This window comes from Ranitomeya imitator, chromosome 6, assembly GCF_032444005.1.
Source record: "Ranitomeya imitator isolate aRanImi1 chromosome 6, aRanImi1.pri, whole genome shotgun sequence".
NCBI lineage: Eukaryota > Metazoa > Chordata > Amphibia > Anura > Dendrobatidae > Ranitomeya > Ranitomeya imitator.
Window position 1 is genome coordinate 517,788,547 of NC_091287.1, and position 16,633 is coordinate 517,805,179.

Consider the following 16,633-nt stretch of genomic DNA (forward strand, 5'->3'; position numbering starts at 1 on the left):
CCATAGAAAGCCTATTTATTTTTTTGCTTGATTTGGGTTATAAAATCTACCTGAAAAAATCACTACATCAATCAGTGGGAGAAAAATATTGGCCTCAGGGCTTGTGTGCCACTCTTGACTCCTGTGTGCATCATCACTCACTCAGTGGGCCATAGAAAGCCTATTTATTTTTTTGCTTGATTTTGGTTCTAAAATCTACCTGAAAAAATCACTACATCAATCAGTGGGAGAAAAATATTGGCCTCAGGGCTTGTGTGCCACTCCTGACTCCTGTGTGCATCATCACTCACTCAGTGGGCCATAGAAAGGCCATTTTTTTTTTTGTTGCTTTATTTGGGTTCTAAATTCTACCTGAAAAAATCAATAAATCAATCAGTGGGAGATTAATATTGGCCTTTGGGCTTGTGTGCCAGTCCTGAGCGTGCCATCTCTCTCACAAATAGTGGGCCATAGAAAGCCTATTTATTTATTTTTTTTTGGTTTTATAAATTCTCCCTTAAAAAAAAAAGGGAGATTAATATTGGCCTTTGGGCTTGTGTGCCAGTCCTAAGCGTGCCATCTCTCTCTGTCTCTCAGATAGTGGGCCATAGAAAGCCTATTTATTATTTTTTTTATTGGGTTTATAAATTTTCCCTGGAACAAAAAAAAAAAAGTGGGAGATAAATATTGGCCTCTGGGCTTGTGTGCCACTCCTGACTCCTGTGTGCGTCATCTCTCACTCAGTGGGCCATAGAAAGCCTTTTTTTGTTTTATTTGTTTTCTAAATTCTCCCTGAAAAAATCATTTTATTTTATTTGGTTTCTAAATTCTTCCTGAAAAAATCATTTTATTCTATTTTTTTTTTTCCTAAAGTCTCCCTGAAAAAACAAAACAAAAACAAATCAGTGGGAGATTAATATTGCCCTTTCTGCTTGTGTGCCAGTCTTGACTCCTGGGTGTGCCATCTCTCTCTCTCTCTCCAATTGTGGGCCATAGAAAGCCTATTATTTTTTTAGCTTGATTTGGGTTCCAAAATCTACCTGAAAAAATCACTACATCAATCAGTGGGAGATAAATATTGGCCTCTGGGCTTGTGTGCCACTCCTGACTCCTGTGTGCGTCATCTCTCACTCAGTGGGCCATAGAAAGCCTTTTTTTGTTTTATTTGTTTTCTAAATTCTCCCTGAAAAAATCATTTTATTTTATTTGGTTTCTAAATTCTTCCTGAAAAAATCATTTTATTCTATTTTTTTTTTCCTAAAGTCTCCCTGAAAAAAAAAAAAAAAACAAATCAGTGGGAGATTAATATTGCCCTTTCTGCTTGTGTGCCAGTCTTGACTCCTGGGTGTGCCATCTCTCTCTCTCTCTCCAATTGTGGGCCATAGAAAGCCTATTATTTTTTTTAGCTTGATTTGGGTTCCAAAATCTACCTGAAAAAATCACTACATCAATCAGTGGGAGATAAATATTGGCCTCTGGGCTTGTGTGCCACTCCTGACTCCTGTGTGCGTCATCTCTCACTCAGTGGGCCATAGAAAGCCTTTTTTTGTTTTATTTGTTTTCTAAATTCTCCCTGAAAAAATCATTTTATTTTATTTGGTTTCTAAATTCTTCCTGAAAAAATCATTTTATTCTATTTTTTTTTTCCTAAAGTCTCCCTGAAAAATAAAAAAAAAAAACAAATCAGTGGGAGATTAATATTGCCCTTTCTGCTTGTGTGCCAGTCTTGACTCCTGGGTGTGCCATCTCTCTCTCTCTCTCCAATTGTGGGCCATAGAAAGCCTATTATTTTTTTAGCTTGATTTGGGTTCCAAAATCTACCTGAAAAAATCACTACATCAATCAGTGGGAGATAAATATTGGCCTCTGGGCTTGTGTGCCACTCCTGACTCCTGTGTGCGTCATCTCTCACTCAGTGGGCCATAGAAAGCCTTTTTTTGTTTTATTTGTTTTCTAAATTCTCCCTGAAAAAATCATTTTATTTTATTTGGTTTCTAAATTCTTCCTGAAAAAATCATTTTATTCTATTTTTTTTTTCCTAAAGTCTCCCTGAAAAAAAAAAAAAAAAACAAATCAGTGGGAGATTAATATTGCCCTTTCTGCTTGTGTGCCAGTCTTGACTCCTGGGTGTGCCATCTCTCTCTCTCTCTCCAATTGTGGGCCATTGAAAGCCTGTTATTTTTTTTAGCTTGATTTGGGTTCCAAAATCTACCTGAAAAAATCACTACATCAATCAGTGGGAGATAAATATTGGCCTCTGGGCTTGTGTGCCACTCCTGACTCCTGTGTGCGTCATCTCTCACTCAGTGGGCCATAGAAAGCCTTTTTTTGTTTTATTTGTTTTCTAAATTCTCCCTGAAAAAATCATTTTATTTTCTTTGGTTTCTAAATTCTTCCTGAAAAAATCATTTTATTCTATTTTTTTTTTCCTAAAGTCTCCCTGAAAAAAAAAAAAAAATCAAATCAGTGGGAGATTAATATTTACATTTGTGCTTCAGTGACAGTCCTGCGTGTGTGGCATCTCTCTCATTTGTTGCCACCAACAACAGAGTGTGTAACATTGTGCCTGATTTTCATTGTGGTCTCACTCACCTGTAAAGGGGTAGCTAAATCATACTGAAGTTATAGCTCACCGTGTAATTTGTGTGACAGCAACAAATACCGTTAGTTTGTTTACGTTTTTAAAACAATGAGGAAGTATGGTGGAAGAGGTCGTGGCCGGGGGCGTTCATTGTCAGCTGGTAATGAGGGTAGTGGTAGTGGTGGAGCATCAGCTGGTCGTGGGAAAAAAAATATTGCACCTAAGTCTGGAGCTGTGGAGCCAGGTTCGTCGTCTGGCTACACAAGGCCTCGAACGCTCCCTTTTCTGGGAGTAGGAAAACCGCTTTTAAAGCCGGAGCAACAAGAGCAAGTTTTGGCTTATCTTGCTGACTCAGCCTCTAGCTCTTTTGCCTCCTCTCGTGAAACTGGTAAATGTCAAAGCAGCGCGTCGTTAGTGGATGTTCACGGTCAGGGACAAGTCGCTTCCTTGTCCTCTTCAGCAAAAACAACAACAGAGAAGAATGCAGCAGGCGACACAACGGGTTACTCCATGGAGCTCTTTACACATACCGTCCCTGGCTTAGAAAGTGAAGCAGTTAACAGTCCATGCCCATTACAAGTTGAATCTGACATGGAGTGCACTGATGCACAGCCACAGCCAGACTACTATGCTGGTCCTTTGACTCAGACCACAACATTGCCCTCGCAGGGTGCTGATCAAGAATCAGACCCTGATGAGACTATGTTGCCCCATCACGAACGCTATACCACCGACCGACACGGTGACACAGATGAAGTGGCACACGAGCTACAAGAAGAGGTAATAGATGACCCAGTTCTTGACCCCGATTGGCAGCCATTGGGGGAACAGGGTGCAGGCGGCAGCAGTTCTGAAGCGGAGGAGGAGGGGCCGCAGCAGGCATCAACATCGCAACAGGTTCCATCTGCCGGGCCCGTATCTTGCCCAAAACGCGTGGCAAAGCTAAAACCTGTTGGAGGACAGCGTGGCCATCCGGTTAAAGCTCAGTCTGCAATGCCTGAAAAGGTATCCGATGCTAGAAAGAGTGCAGTCTGGCATTTTTTTAAACAACATCCAATTGATCAGCGCAAAGTCATCTGTCAAAAATGTTCAACTACCTTAAGCAGAGGACAGAATCTGAAAAGTCTCAATACAAGTTGCATGCATAGACATTTAACCACCATGCATTTGCAAGCCTGGACTAACTACCAAACGTCCCTTAAGGTTGTAGCACCCTCGGCCAATGAAGCTAGTCAGCAACGCAACATCCCTTCCGGCAGTGTAGGGCCACCATTTTCCGCACCACCTGCAGTATCTGTGCAGGTTTCTTTGCCAGGCCAAAGCCGTCAGGGTCAGGGAATCACCAGTTTCGTAGTAGGAAACACTGCATCTAGGGCACCGGTGGCAACAATACCATCTCCCACCGTCTCTCAGTCTGCCATGTCCACCGGCACCCCCGCTAGTTCCACGATCTCCAGCTCTCCAGTCCAGCTCACCCTACATGAGACTATGGTTAGAAAAAGGAAGTACTTAGCCTCGCATCCGCGTACACAGGGTTTGAACGCACACATAGCTAGACTAATCTCGTTAGAGATGATGCCCTACCGGTTAGTTGAAAGCGAAGCTTTCAAAGCCCTGATGGACTACGCTGTACCACGCTACGAGCTACCCAGTCGACACTTTTTTTCCAGAAAAGCCATCCCAGCCCTCCACCAGCATGTTAAAGAGCGCATCGTCCATGCACTCAGGCAATCTGTGAGCACAAAGGTGCACCTGACAACAGATGCATGGACCAGTAGGCATGGCCGGGGACGTTACGTGTCCATCACGGCACACTGGGTAAATGTGGTGGATGCAGGGTCCACAGGGGACAGCAAGTTTGGGACAGTTCAGCCTAGCCCACGGTCTAGGAAACAATTGGCTGTAGCCGTTCGCACCCCCTCCTCCTCCTCTTCGTCCTCCTGCAGAAGCGAGAGCTCGTCCACAGACCGCAGTCGCACAACCACTCCATCCGCAGCTGCCACTGTTGCACACCAGGTCTCCCATTATGGGGCAGCTACTGGCAAACGTCAGCAGGCTGTATTGGCTATGAAGTGTTTGGGCGACAACAGACACACCGCGGAAGTTCTGTCCGAGTTCTTGCAGAAAGAAACGCAGTCGTGGCTGGGCACTGTAGATCTTGAGGCAGGCAAGGTAGTGAGTGATAACGGAAGGAATTTCATGGCTGCCATCTCCCTTTCCCAACTGAAACACATTCCTTGCCTGGCTCACACCTTAAACCTGGTGGTGCAGTGCTTCCTGAAAAGTTATCCGGGGTTATCCGACCTACTTATCAAAGTGCGTGGACTTTGCTCACATATCCGCCGTTCGCCCGTACACTCCAGCCGTATGCAGACCTATCAGCGTTCTTTGAACCTTCCCCAGCATCGCCTAATCATAGACGTTGCAACAAGGTGGAACTCAACACTGCACATGCTTCAGAGACTGTGTGAACAGAGGCGGGCTGTTATGTTTTTGTGGGAGGATACACATACACGGGCAGGCAGTAGGATGGCAGACATGGAGTTGTCAGGTGTGCAGTGGTCGAAGATTCAAGACATGTGTCAAGTCCTTCAGTGTTTTGAGGAATGCACACGGCTGGTTAGTGCAGACAACGCCATAATAAGCATGAGCATCCCCCTAATGCGTCTGCTGATGCAAAGTTTGACGCACATAAAGGATCAGGCGTCTGCAGCTGAGGAAGAGGAAAGCCTTGATGACAGTCAGCCATTGTCTGGCCAGGGCAGTGTACAGGACGAGGTAGCGGGCGAAGAGGAGGAGGAGGACGAGGAGGATGATGGGGATGATTATATTTTTAATGAGGAAGCTTTTCCGGGGCCACTGGAAATTGGTGGCGCGGCAAGGCCGGGTTCTGGTTTTTTGAGGGACACAAGTGACGTGGATTTGCCTGAAACTGCCCCTCAACCAAGCACAACCGCAGATTTGAGAACTGGAACTTTGGCCCACATGGCGGATTATGCCTTACGTATCCTCAAAAGGGACACACGCATAACTAAAATGATGAATGATGACGATTACTGGTTGGCCTGCCTCCTTGATCCTCGCTATAAAGGCAAATTGCAAAATTTAATGCCACATGAGAACTTGGAACTAATATTAGCAACCAAACAATCAACTCTTGTTGACCGTTTGCTTCTGGCATTCCCTGCACACAGCGCCCGTGATCGTTCTCACACGAGCTGCAGGGGCCAGCAGACCAGAGGAGTTAGAGGGGCAGAAATCAGAAGTGGCGTTGGCCAGAGGGGTTTTCTGACCAGGTTGTGGAGTGATTTTGCTATGACCGCAGACAGGACAGGTACTGCAGCATCAATTCAAAGTGACAGGAGACAACATTTGTCCAGTATGGTTACAAACTATTTTTCATCCCTTATCGATGTTCTCCCTCAACCGTCATTCCCATTTGATTACTGGGCATCAAAATTAGACACCTGGCCAGAATTGGCAGAATATGCATTGCAGGAGCTTGCTTGCCCGGCAGCTAGTGTCCTATCAGAAAGAGTATTCAGTGCTGCAGGTTCAATACTAACAGAAAAAGGACTCGTCTGGCTACCCAAAATGTAGATGATCTAACCTTCATTAAAATGAACCACAACTGGATTTCGAAATCTTTTGCCCCACCTTGCCCGGCTGACACCTAGCTTTCCTATGAAAAGGTCTTGCCTGTGGACTATTCTGAATGCCTTTTCCAATCTCGTAATTTTCTGCACCTGATTGTCCAGCATACGACATGTTTACACCTCACTAAATGGCCAAACTCCCCACACGGGGCCGTGGTATCGACACTTGGCGACAGCACCCGTGAGAGTGCAGTTTGTCTGAAGAGCTGGGTGAGCCCGCTTTTGGTCGACGGCACTGCCACTGGGTCCCTCCTAGTACAATAAAGTGTCTCTGGCGGTGGTGGTGCGCACCCAACGTCAGACACACCGTTGTAATATGAGGGGCCCTGGGCCTGTACCGCCGGCCACAAGACAGTTTCCCCCCACCCCAGCTCAAACAGTGCTCTACCACTTGCAAAATTATCTCACAGCTCCACCAATGTTTAGTCTATGCGCTGACATCCTTCAATGCCTGCCACTGACAATACCATTGTATTGACATTTTTGTTATGTTAGGCCTTCGATGCCTGTCTGTGGTCACTCCTTCCACTAGGCCTCCACTGACCACACCACTGCTGCCCGTGTACCCCTGTAACCAATCTAAAATTGCCTACAGCCATGTGTTATTATTTTAGGCCTTCGATGCCTGTCTGCGGTGACTCCTTCCACTAGGCCTCCACTGACCACACCACTGCTGCCCATGTACCCCTGGAACCAATTTAAAATTGCCTACAGCCATGTGTTATTATTTTAGGCCTTCGATGCCTGTCTGCGGTCACTCCTTCCACTAGGCCTCCACTGACCACACCACTGCTGCCCGTGTACCCCTGTAACCAATTTAAAATTGCCTACAGCCATGTGTTATTATTTTAGGCCTTCGATGCCTGTCTGCGGTAACTCCTTCCACTAGGCCTCCACTGACCACACCACTGCTGCCCGTGTACCCCTGTAACCAATTTAAAATTGCCTACAGCCATGTGTTATTATTTTAGGCCTTCGATGCCTGTCTGTGGTCACTCCTTCCACTAGGCCTCCACTGACCACACCACTGCTGCCCGTGTACCCCTGGAACCAATTTAAAATTGCCTACAGCCATGTGTTATTATTTTAGGCCTTCGATGCCTGTCTGCGGTCACTCCTTCCACTAGGCCTCCACTGACCACACCACTGCTGCCCGTGTACCCCTGGAACCAATTTAAAATTGCCTACAGCCATGTGTTATTATTTTAGGCCTTCGATGCCTGTCTGCGGTTACTCCTTCCACTAGGCCTCCACTGACCACACCACTGCTGCCCGTGTACCCCTGTAACCAATTTAAAATTGCCTACAGCCATGTGTTATTATTTTAGGCCTTCGATGCCTGTCTGCGGTGACTCCTTCCACTAGGCCTCCACTGACCACACCACTGCTGCCCGTGTACCCCTGGAACCAATTTAAAATTGCCTACAGCCATGTGTTATTATTTTAGGCCTTCGATGCCTGTCTGCGGTCACTCCTTCCACTAGGCCTCCACTGACCACACCACTGCTGCCCGTGTACCCCTGTAACCAATTTAAAATTGCCTACAGCCATGTGTTATTATTTTAGGCCTTCGATGCCTGTCTGCGGTCACTCCTTCCACTAGGCCTCCACTGACCACACCACTGCTGCCCGTGTACCCCTGGAACCAACATCAGAAAATATAAAAATAAGTATTTTGCTTATAAAAAAGAAAATACTGGAGAGATATCAAATGCAGACATTTTAACATTAAAAACAAACACATACAACAAAAATCTGGTACAGTACTAAAAATGGCTACCAGCTACAATAACTTTCTCCTGCAAGTAGTTAACTGAAAGGTTTTTTCAATTTTAAACACAGATATGGCATCCACCGAGTGTTGTCCTGTCGCGTCTTCTTTATATTATTGCCAAGAAGATGCAAAACAATGAAAATAATAAAATCATTATTTACCAAAAAAATAGAGTAAGTCAAAACCACATTGCAAATAAACATTCATTACAAATAAAGAAGCAGGGCGCGTCCGAGGGTGAGTATATACCTAATAAGAATATAATCACCCTCGGACGCGCCCTGCTTCTTTCCGACAGCCTTCCTTCCTAAGAATCAGCCCTTCCGTGGTGTAGAGAGAGGGTTTGTTACACTCCAAGGTGTTCCCCAGGTTGCCTTTCCTGAGCTTCGATCTTCCGGCTCTCGTTTAGTAGTTGTTGGAAACTACGCTGCATTGGGCCTACAAATTGGGTATGGGGTGTAGAGAGATGGTGTGTTCCACTCCAAGGTGTTCCCCAGGTTGCCTTTCCTGAGCTTCGATCTTCCGGCTCTCGTTTAGAAGTTGTTGGAAACTACGCTGCATTAGGCCTACAAATTGGGTATGGGGTGTAGAGAGATGGTGTGTTCCACTGTAGAGAGATGGTGTGTTCCACTCCAAGGTGTTCCCCAGGTTTCCTCTCCATTGCTTCGATCTTCTGGCTCTCGTTTAGTAGTTGTTGGAAACTACGCTGCATTAGGCCTACAAATTGGGTATGGGGTGTAGAGAGATGGTGTGTTACACTCCAAGGTGTTCCCCAGGTTTCCTCTCCATTGCTTCGATCTTCCGGCTCTCGTTTAGTAGTTGTTGGAAACTACGCTGCATTAGGCCTACAAATTGGGTATGGGGTGTAGAGAGATGGTGTGTTATACTCCAAGGTGTTCCCCAGGTTTCCTCTCCATTGCTTCGATCTTCCGGCTCTCGTTTAGTAGTTGTTGGAAACTACGCTGCATTGGGCCTACAAATTGGGTATGGGGTGTAGAGAGATGGTGTGTTCCACTCCAAGGTGTTCTCCAGGTTGCCTTTCCTGAGCTTCGATCTTCCGGCTCTCGTTTAGTAGTTGTTGGAAACTACGCTGCATTAGGCCTACAAATTGGGTATGGGGTGTAGAGAGATGGTGTGTTACACTCCAAGGTGTTCCCCAGGTTTCCTCTCCATTGCTTCGATCTTCCGGCTCTCGTTTAGTAGTTGTTGGAAACTACGCTGCATTAGGCCTACAAATTGGGTATGGGGTGTAGAGAGATGGTGTGTTCCACTGTAGAGAGATGGTGTGTTCCACTCCAAGGTGTTCCCCAGGTTTCCTCGCCAATGCTTCGATCATCATGCTCTCGTTTAGTAGTTGTTGGAAACTACGCTGCATTAGGCCTACAAATTGGGTATGGGGTGTAGAGAGATGGTGTGTTCCACTCCAAGGTGTTCTCCAGGTTGCCTTTCCTGAACTTCTATCTTCAGGCTCTCATTAAATTGTGGTTAAACGGAACAACTGCATTTGGCGTACTAGTTGGTTTGGGGCCTACTATCGGTGTCTGCCGCTCCTTGCTGTTCTCCTGGTTTCCTGTCCTGAAATTCCGTTTTCAGGCGCTCGTTAAGTAGTTGTTAATGTTAGACTGCATTTGGCCTACTATCGGTGTCTGCCACTCCTTGCTGTTCTCCTCCACTGAACAAAGCTGTGCCGCCTGTTTACTACTGTTGCCAATTTTGAACTGCATTTCGACTACTTACTGATTTGGGCCTACTCTCTGTGTCAGCCTCTCATTCCAGTTGTCCTCCACTGCAATGCCCCCTGATTAGTCCTGTGTTACCAATTTTGAACTGCATTTAGCCCACTTTATTCTTTGGGCCTATATCTGTGTTTCCTCCTCATCCTGCCCATTGCCCAGCCAGTGATAGATGAGTCTGCTGGTACATTGACCCATAACGCAACATTTCCCGTGCACGCTACACTGCAAGATTGTGACCCTGCTGAAAGTCAGGTCCCCCTTCCCGCATACCATACCACCTTACACGGGGACAAACAGGAAGGTGCAGATGAAAGTGCAGGTTCCTTCATCAGGTGGGGGGAGGAATACTAGTTGGCGACGTCACTGGCACAGGGCCTCTCATGGTACGCAAAAGTGTTGCTGCCGGTGGGAGGCGCCCCCGCCGTGCAAACACACCGCTGTACTTTGAGGGGCCCTGTGCCAGTGCCAATGCCAACGAGTGGGCCCCCCCTGCTTGCTCAGGTTCACAGCACTTGCAAAGTTGAAATACTTACCTCTCCCTGCTCCACTGCCGTGACGTGGTCCAGATTTCCTGGGCCCACTAATTACTTGAACCAGCCCTACCCACCACAACTTTAGCCAAATGACCCCCAATTTCAAATGCCTTCCAATTATTATAAGGTAAATTACGCTTGACAAGCTTCATTAAGAAGAATGGATGGTTTTGACATTAAAATGGGCACTCTAGGTGTTTTCCTGGCCCCCACTCACTGCCGACTATGCTGCCCCATTGACTTGCATTGGGTTTCGTGTTTCGGTCGATCCCGACTTTACGTCATAATCGGCCGATTTCACTCGACCCGACTTTTGAGATAGTCGGGTTTCGCGAAACCCGGCTCGACTCTAAAAAGGTCAAGGTCGCTCAACTCTATTTGTCAGGCTTCTGGTGTTTGCGAGCATGCAGTTTAGAGGATTTTGTTTTGTTCCAATCTCCTCGCTGTGGATTGTTTTAGAAATGTTCTTACCTCCCTTCTGAGTATGTTTTCCTGGATCTTCTTTGTTCAAGTCTAATTTTTTTCTTCCCGTCCCCTCTTCTTCTAGTTTAACGCCCTCCTGATGAGTGTAGCGAGTCTTCTGGCGAATGTGTGTTTCCCAGGTTTGTTGAGGTGTAGTCCGTCTCTGGCGAGGAGTCCAAGTAATTCACACCGTGGTCCAGGAATCCGAATCCTTGTTGTCTGCACCATCGTCTTAGCCAGTTGTTTGCATCAAGGATCCTGTTCCATCTCCTGGTGCCATGCCCGTCTACTGGAAGGATAGAAGAAAAAACTACCTGTGCATCCAGTTCCTTTACTTTCTTCCCCAACTCTTCAAAGTCTTTGCAGATTGTCGGTAGGTCCTTCCTTGCCGTGTCATTGGTGCCAACATGTATCAGAAGAAATGGGTGGACGTCCTTGGAGTTGAAGAGCTTTGGTATCCTATCGGTCACATCCTTGATCATCGCACCTGGAAGGCAGCATACTTCTTTTGCAGTTATGTCCGGTCTGCAGATGGCTGCTTCTGTGCCTCTCAGTAGTGAGTCTCCCACCACCACCACTCTTCGTTGCTTCTTGGCTGTACTTTTTGCTGTCACTTGTTGCTGTGTGCCCTTTTCTTTTTTGCTTGCTGGTATTGCTTCATCCTTAGGTGTGCCATCTTCATCCTCTACAAAGATTTGATATCGGTTCTTCAGTTGTGTGGTTGGTGATTTCTCCATGGTCTTCTTGCTTCTTTTGGTCACATGCTTCCACTCATCTGCTTTTGGAGGTTCTCTGACACTTTTTTCACCTTCTGTGACCAGTAGAGATGCTTCTGTTCTGTCTAGAAAGTCTTCATTCTCTTTGATGAGTTTCAAAGTTGCTATTCTTTCTTCCAGACCCCGCACCTTTTCTTCTAAAAGGGCCACTAGTCTACACTTCTGACAGGTGAAATTTAATTCTTCTTCTGGTCGATCTGTGAACATGTAGCACATGCTGCAGCTCACCATGTAGGTTGTCACATCTGCCATGTTGCTCCTAGATCCTGCTGACTTGCTGTGTGTTTTCCTTCTTGTGTAATCTACTCAGCCAAGCTCTCTTGCATTAATGTCCTATAGGCAAAAATTGGTGATTCTTTCCAAGCAGCTGGTCCCGGCTGTACCCAACGATCTTCTAGCTTAGGGAGACTCTTCGCTTTTCCCAGAAGGCACCTGGAATATGCAAATTAGCCTCCTCAAGCTTGAATCCCTGGTTTGGTGATTCTTTCCAAGCAGCTGGTCCCGGCTGTACCCAACGATCTTCTAGCTTAGGGAGACTCTTCGCTTTTCCCAGAAGGCACCTGGAATATGCAAATTAGCCTCCTCAAGCTTGAATCCCTGGTTTGGTGATTCTTTCCAAGCAGCTGGTCCCGGCTGTACCCAACGATCTTCTAGCTTAGGGAGACTCTTCGCTTTTCCCAGAAGGCACCTGGAATATGCAAATTAGCCTCCTCAAGCCTGAATCCCTGGTTTACAGGTTTGCGCTCCCGTAAACGCCGATCAATCTGAATAGCCATAGTCATGGACTCATTCAGACCTGTAGGCGCCGGGAACCCCACCATAACATCTTTAATGGCCTCAGAAAGGCCATCTCTGAATTTTGCAGCCAGAGCGCACTCATTCCACTGAGTAAGCACCGACCATTTCCGAAATTTCTGACAATATATTTCTGCTTCATCTTGCCCCTGAGAGAGAGCCAATAAAGCTTTTTCAGCCTGAATCTCTAGGTTAGGTTCCTCATAGAGCAAACCCAATGCCAGAAAAAACGCATCCACATTGAGCAACGCAGGATCCCCTGGTGCCAATGCAAATGCCCAATTCTGAGGGTCACCCCGCAGGAAAGATATAACAATCTTGACCTGCTGAGCAGGGTCTCCAGAGGAGCGAGATTTCAAGGAAAGAAACAACTTGCAATTGTTCCTAAAATTCAGAAAACTAGATCTATCTCCAGAAAAAAACTCTGGGACAGGAATTCTAGGTTCAGACATAGGCGTATGTACAACAAAATCTTGAATATTTTGAACCTTAGCAGCAAGATTATTCAGGCTGGAAGCCAAACTCTGGACGTCCATGATAAACAGCTGAGGTCAGAGCCATTCAAGGATTAAGAGGAGAAAAGAAGCAGTCAAGCTGCAATTAAGGCTAGGCAGCAAACACTGAGGAGGGAAAAAAAAAAAAAAAACTTCCTCAGACTACTTTTCCTCCTACTTCAGCCAAAACGATGACCAATTTTTTCAGGCTGGCTATACTGTCATGATCCCAATGGCAGGGGATCACAAAAGGACAAGCACAAAAACAAAACAAGCTCTAGGGTGATGGAACCTGAGCTGACCGCGATCCTGAACCTAAACACACAACTAGCAGTAGCTGGGGAACGTGCCTACGATGATTCCTAGACGTCTCGCGCCAGCCGAAGGATTAACTTCCCCTATAAGAAGAAACACAGACCTCACTTGCCTCCAGAGAAACACGCCACAGAAATAGCAGCCCCCCACAAGTAATAACGGTGAAAATGAGAGGAAAGCACATACGTAGTTATGAAAATAGAATCAGCAAAAATGAGGCCCGCTAAAGCTAGATAGCAGAGGATACAAAAGTGAACTGCGCGGTCAGCGAAAAACCCTTCAAAAAAACCATCCTGAAATTACTTGAACTCATGTGCCAACTCATGGAACATGAGGAGTAATTTCAGCCCACTAGAGCAACCAGCAGCAAGGAATCACATATCTGCAAGCTGGACTAAGACAAAAATTAAGCAAAATGTGGAACAGGAAAATCAAAACTTAGCTTGTCCTGAAGATAACAGACGCAGGGAGCAGAGGTAAAAAGACACGCTGATTACATTGATAGCCGGCGAGGAAATGACAAAAAAGCTGGTTAAATAGGAAACTCCCATAACCTGATGGAACAGGTGGACACCAGAGACCGCAGAGAACACAAGTCACCCAGTACCATCAGTAACCACCAGAGGGAGCCCAAAAACAGAACTCACAACATATGGCATAGCTATGGGGCAATAATGAACGGCGCAGAGTACTATATGGCAGCTATGGGGCAATAATGACCGGTGCAGAGCACTATATGGCACAGCTATGGGGCAATAATGAACGGCGCAGAGCACTATATGGCACAGCTATGGGGCAATAATGAATGGTGCAGAGCACTATATGGCACAGCTATGGGGCAATAATGAACGGCGTAGAGTACTATATGGCAGCTATTGGGCAATAATGAACGGTGCAGAACACTATATGGCACAGCTTTCTATGGTACATCTATGGGGAAATAATGAACGGTGCAGAGCACTATATGGCACAGCTATGGGGCCATAATGAACAGTATGGAGCATCTATTTTTTATTTTTGAAATTCACCGGTAGCTGCTGCATTTTCCACCCTAGGCTTATACTCGAGTCAATAAGTTTTCCCAGTTTTTTGTGGCAAAATTAGGGGGGTCGGCTTATACTCGGGTCGGCTTATACTCAAGTATATACTATATATATATATATATATATATATGTGTGTGTGTGTGCGCCGTGGCATACTGCCAAGAGGCAATATTTGAGGACTTAGTACTGAAAAGAAACAAGGTGTCCTAAAAACCCTGGACGTACTGTATCCCCTGGTTGTGGATACAATAAAATAGCAGGACTTCTAAATTAAAAGTTTGGTACCTGTATAGGAGTTACGACTTGATTCCGGAAAAGGCACCCTTGTTGTTGGCAGTAGGATAATGATTAATACTTAGCTTCTTTTCCTCCGCGGTCGGCTTGTAAGTCCTGAGCGCACTGTCCCGGCCGGTGACAGGCGCTCGTTCAGTAGGAACTAGGGCTAATAGGAAAAAATTGAACCTCTCAGTTTGTTGTGCAATTTCTCCTGACTATTTCAATACCCTGCATGTAATCAGGAAATACTTTTGAGGCACAGTTCAAAACTCAAAAGGGAAGGCGGGTGTAATAATATTTTGCCGATTTTACTGTTATGGTTTGCAGGTGTCATGACACACTGGGAGAGCTCCTTAGGTGCCAGAACAGCAGAACCTCCTATAAGTGACCTCATTTTACAAACTAAACCTCTCAATGAATTCATCCAAGGCTGAAGTGATCATATTGACTTCACGGGTCGTCACAGAGTTTTATACCATTGGTTCGTGAAGAAAAAATAATTACGGTACACATTTTTAAAACAAAAATTTTGTTTAAGCTCCAGATTTTACATTTTCACACTGGGAAATGGGTAAAAATTGCACGAAAATTTCCCATATGTGGCTATACAGTGCTGCTTAGACACATGGCGAGGCTCGGGAGGGTCGGGGCGCTATTTGCCTTGTGGAGCGCTTCTTGACTCCTGGAGTGCAGAATTTCCTAGAATAGTTCACAGACTTCATATACAGAGCCCCTAAGTGCTAGAAGAGCAAGTGACCACATTTTGGAAATTATATCCCTTTGGGAATATATCTACAGGTGTAGCGATCATTTTGATTCCATAGGTGTTTTACAGAAACAAGCAGCAATGGATGTTGCTGAGGGAAAATTGCTAATCTGCTTTTGTACCGCCCGTACATTACAGTGCTTAGTACGTTGTAGTGTCCAGAAGCTTCTACTTCAGGAGATACATACTCATAAATTAAAGGGAACCCGTCAGAAGGATTGTGCACAGTAACCTACAGACAGTGTCAGGTCAGCGCCATTATACTGATTACAATGATACCTTGTAATGAAATCCGTCTTGTGGTTGTTTAATCTTTATTTTCAGTTTTGAGATAATGATATGCCGGTGCTCAGGGGCAGCCTGTGGGGGTCTTCATGTGGTGCACTGCTTAGCTATTCATAAAAAAGACTGCTGATAAGTCACTGATCCCTTACTGACCTGCCCCCTAGTTTACATAGTGAATATTATATATACATATTAAAAAAAAAAATTCTGCAGGCATAATCGCATATGTAATGTGTATATAATTAATATGTTTGAGGTTATCCTGATATTCAAAAAAAAGTGCATTTGAAAATGTGCCCACCATGCCTGTGCAGTAGCAGCTGTCAGTGATCCGATAGCTGCTACTGCGCATGCACCAGCAGCGCCATCTTGCTAGAGAGAGAAAATGTCCTCCTCAAAGATGACGCAACCGGCTACTGCTCAGTTGCAGCTATTAGTGATTGCCAATAGTTGCTATTGCGCAGGCACCGATGGCGCCATCTTGCTAGAGAGAAAAAAAAATCTTCCTCCAAAATGGCATCGCCAAGCCTGCGCAGTAGCAGCTATCGTGATCCGATAGCCACTACAGCGCAGCTGAAAAAACATGCAGTTATGTGCACCTGCCTAAGGATATGCCATCCGCATAAAAGTAATGGACAACCCCTTTAACTTCCATTGAATGCAGCTATACTAAAATGAAAAGTTTCACTGTAATATATATATATATATATATATATATATATATATATTTATAAGATGGAATGTGTGTGATCAATGTGGCAGACTTTTTTTTAAATAAAAAAAAATTCCCTTTAATATTTTGTTCATGCATGTTTTTTTAATATAATTTTCGAAATTCTCTCACATTTGTCCTTTATTAGCAGAGCTTAATATTCCAGAAAATCTTGTATTTCTAATAATTTTTTTTTAGCTCTGTAAAGTAAAATTAGATCACCTGTAATGAGAGTTGCGGTCAAAAAATACCAGAAATCAATTATGCTCTAAATAGCACAGCTTTTTTGGTGTCAGTAATAGAGGTTGCAGTAAAAAAGACAATTATCTTAGTATACTATCTGGACAGCTACAGAAGATTTCATTCAGTCTTCAAAGGTATTGTAATAGCATTTTTCAATAAACGGCCAAATTACCGGTCATAAAACAAGTTTTAATATGTTCATGAAAA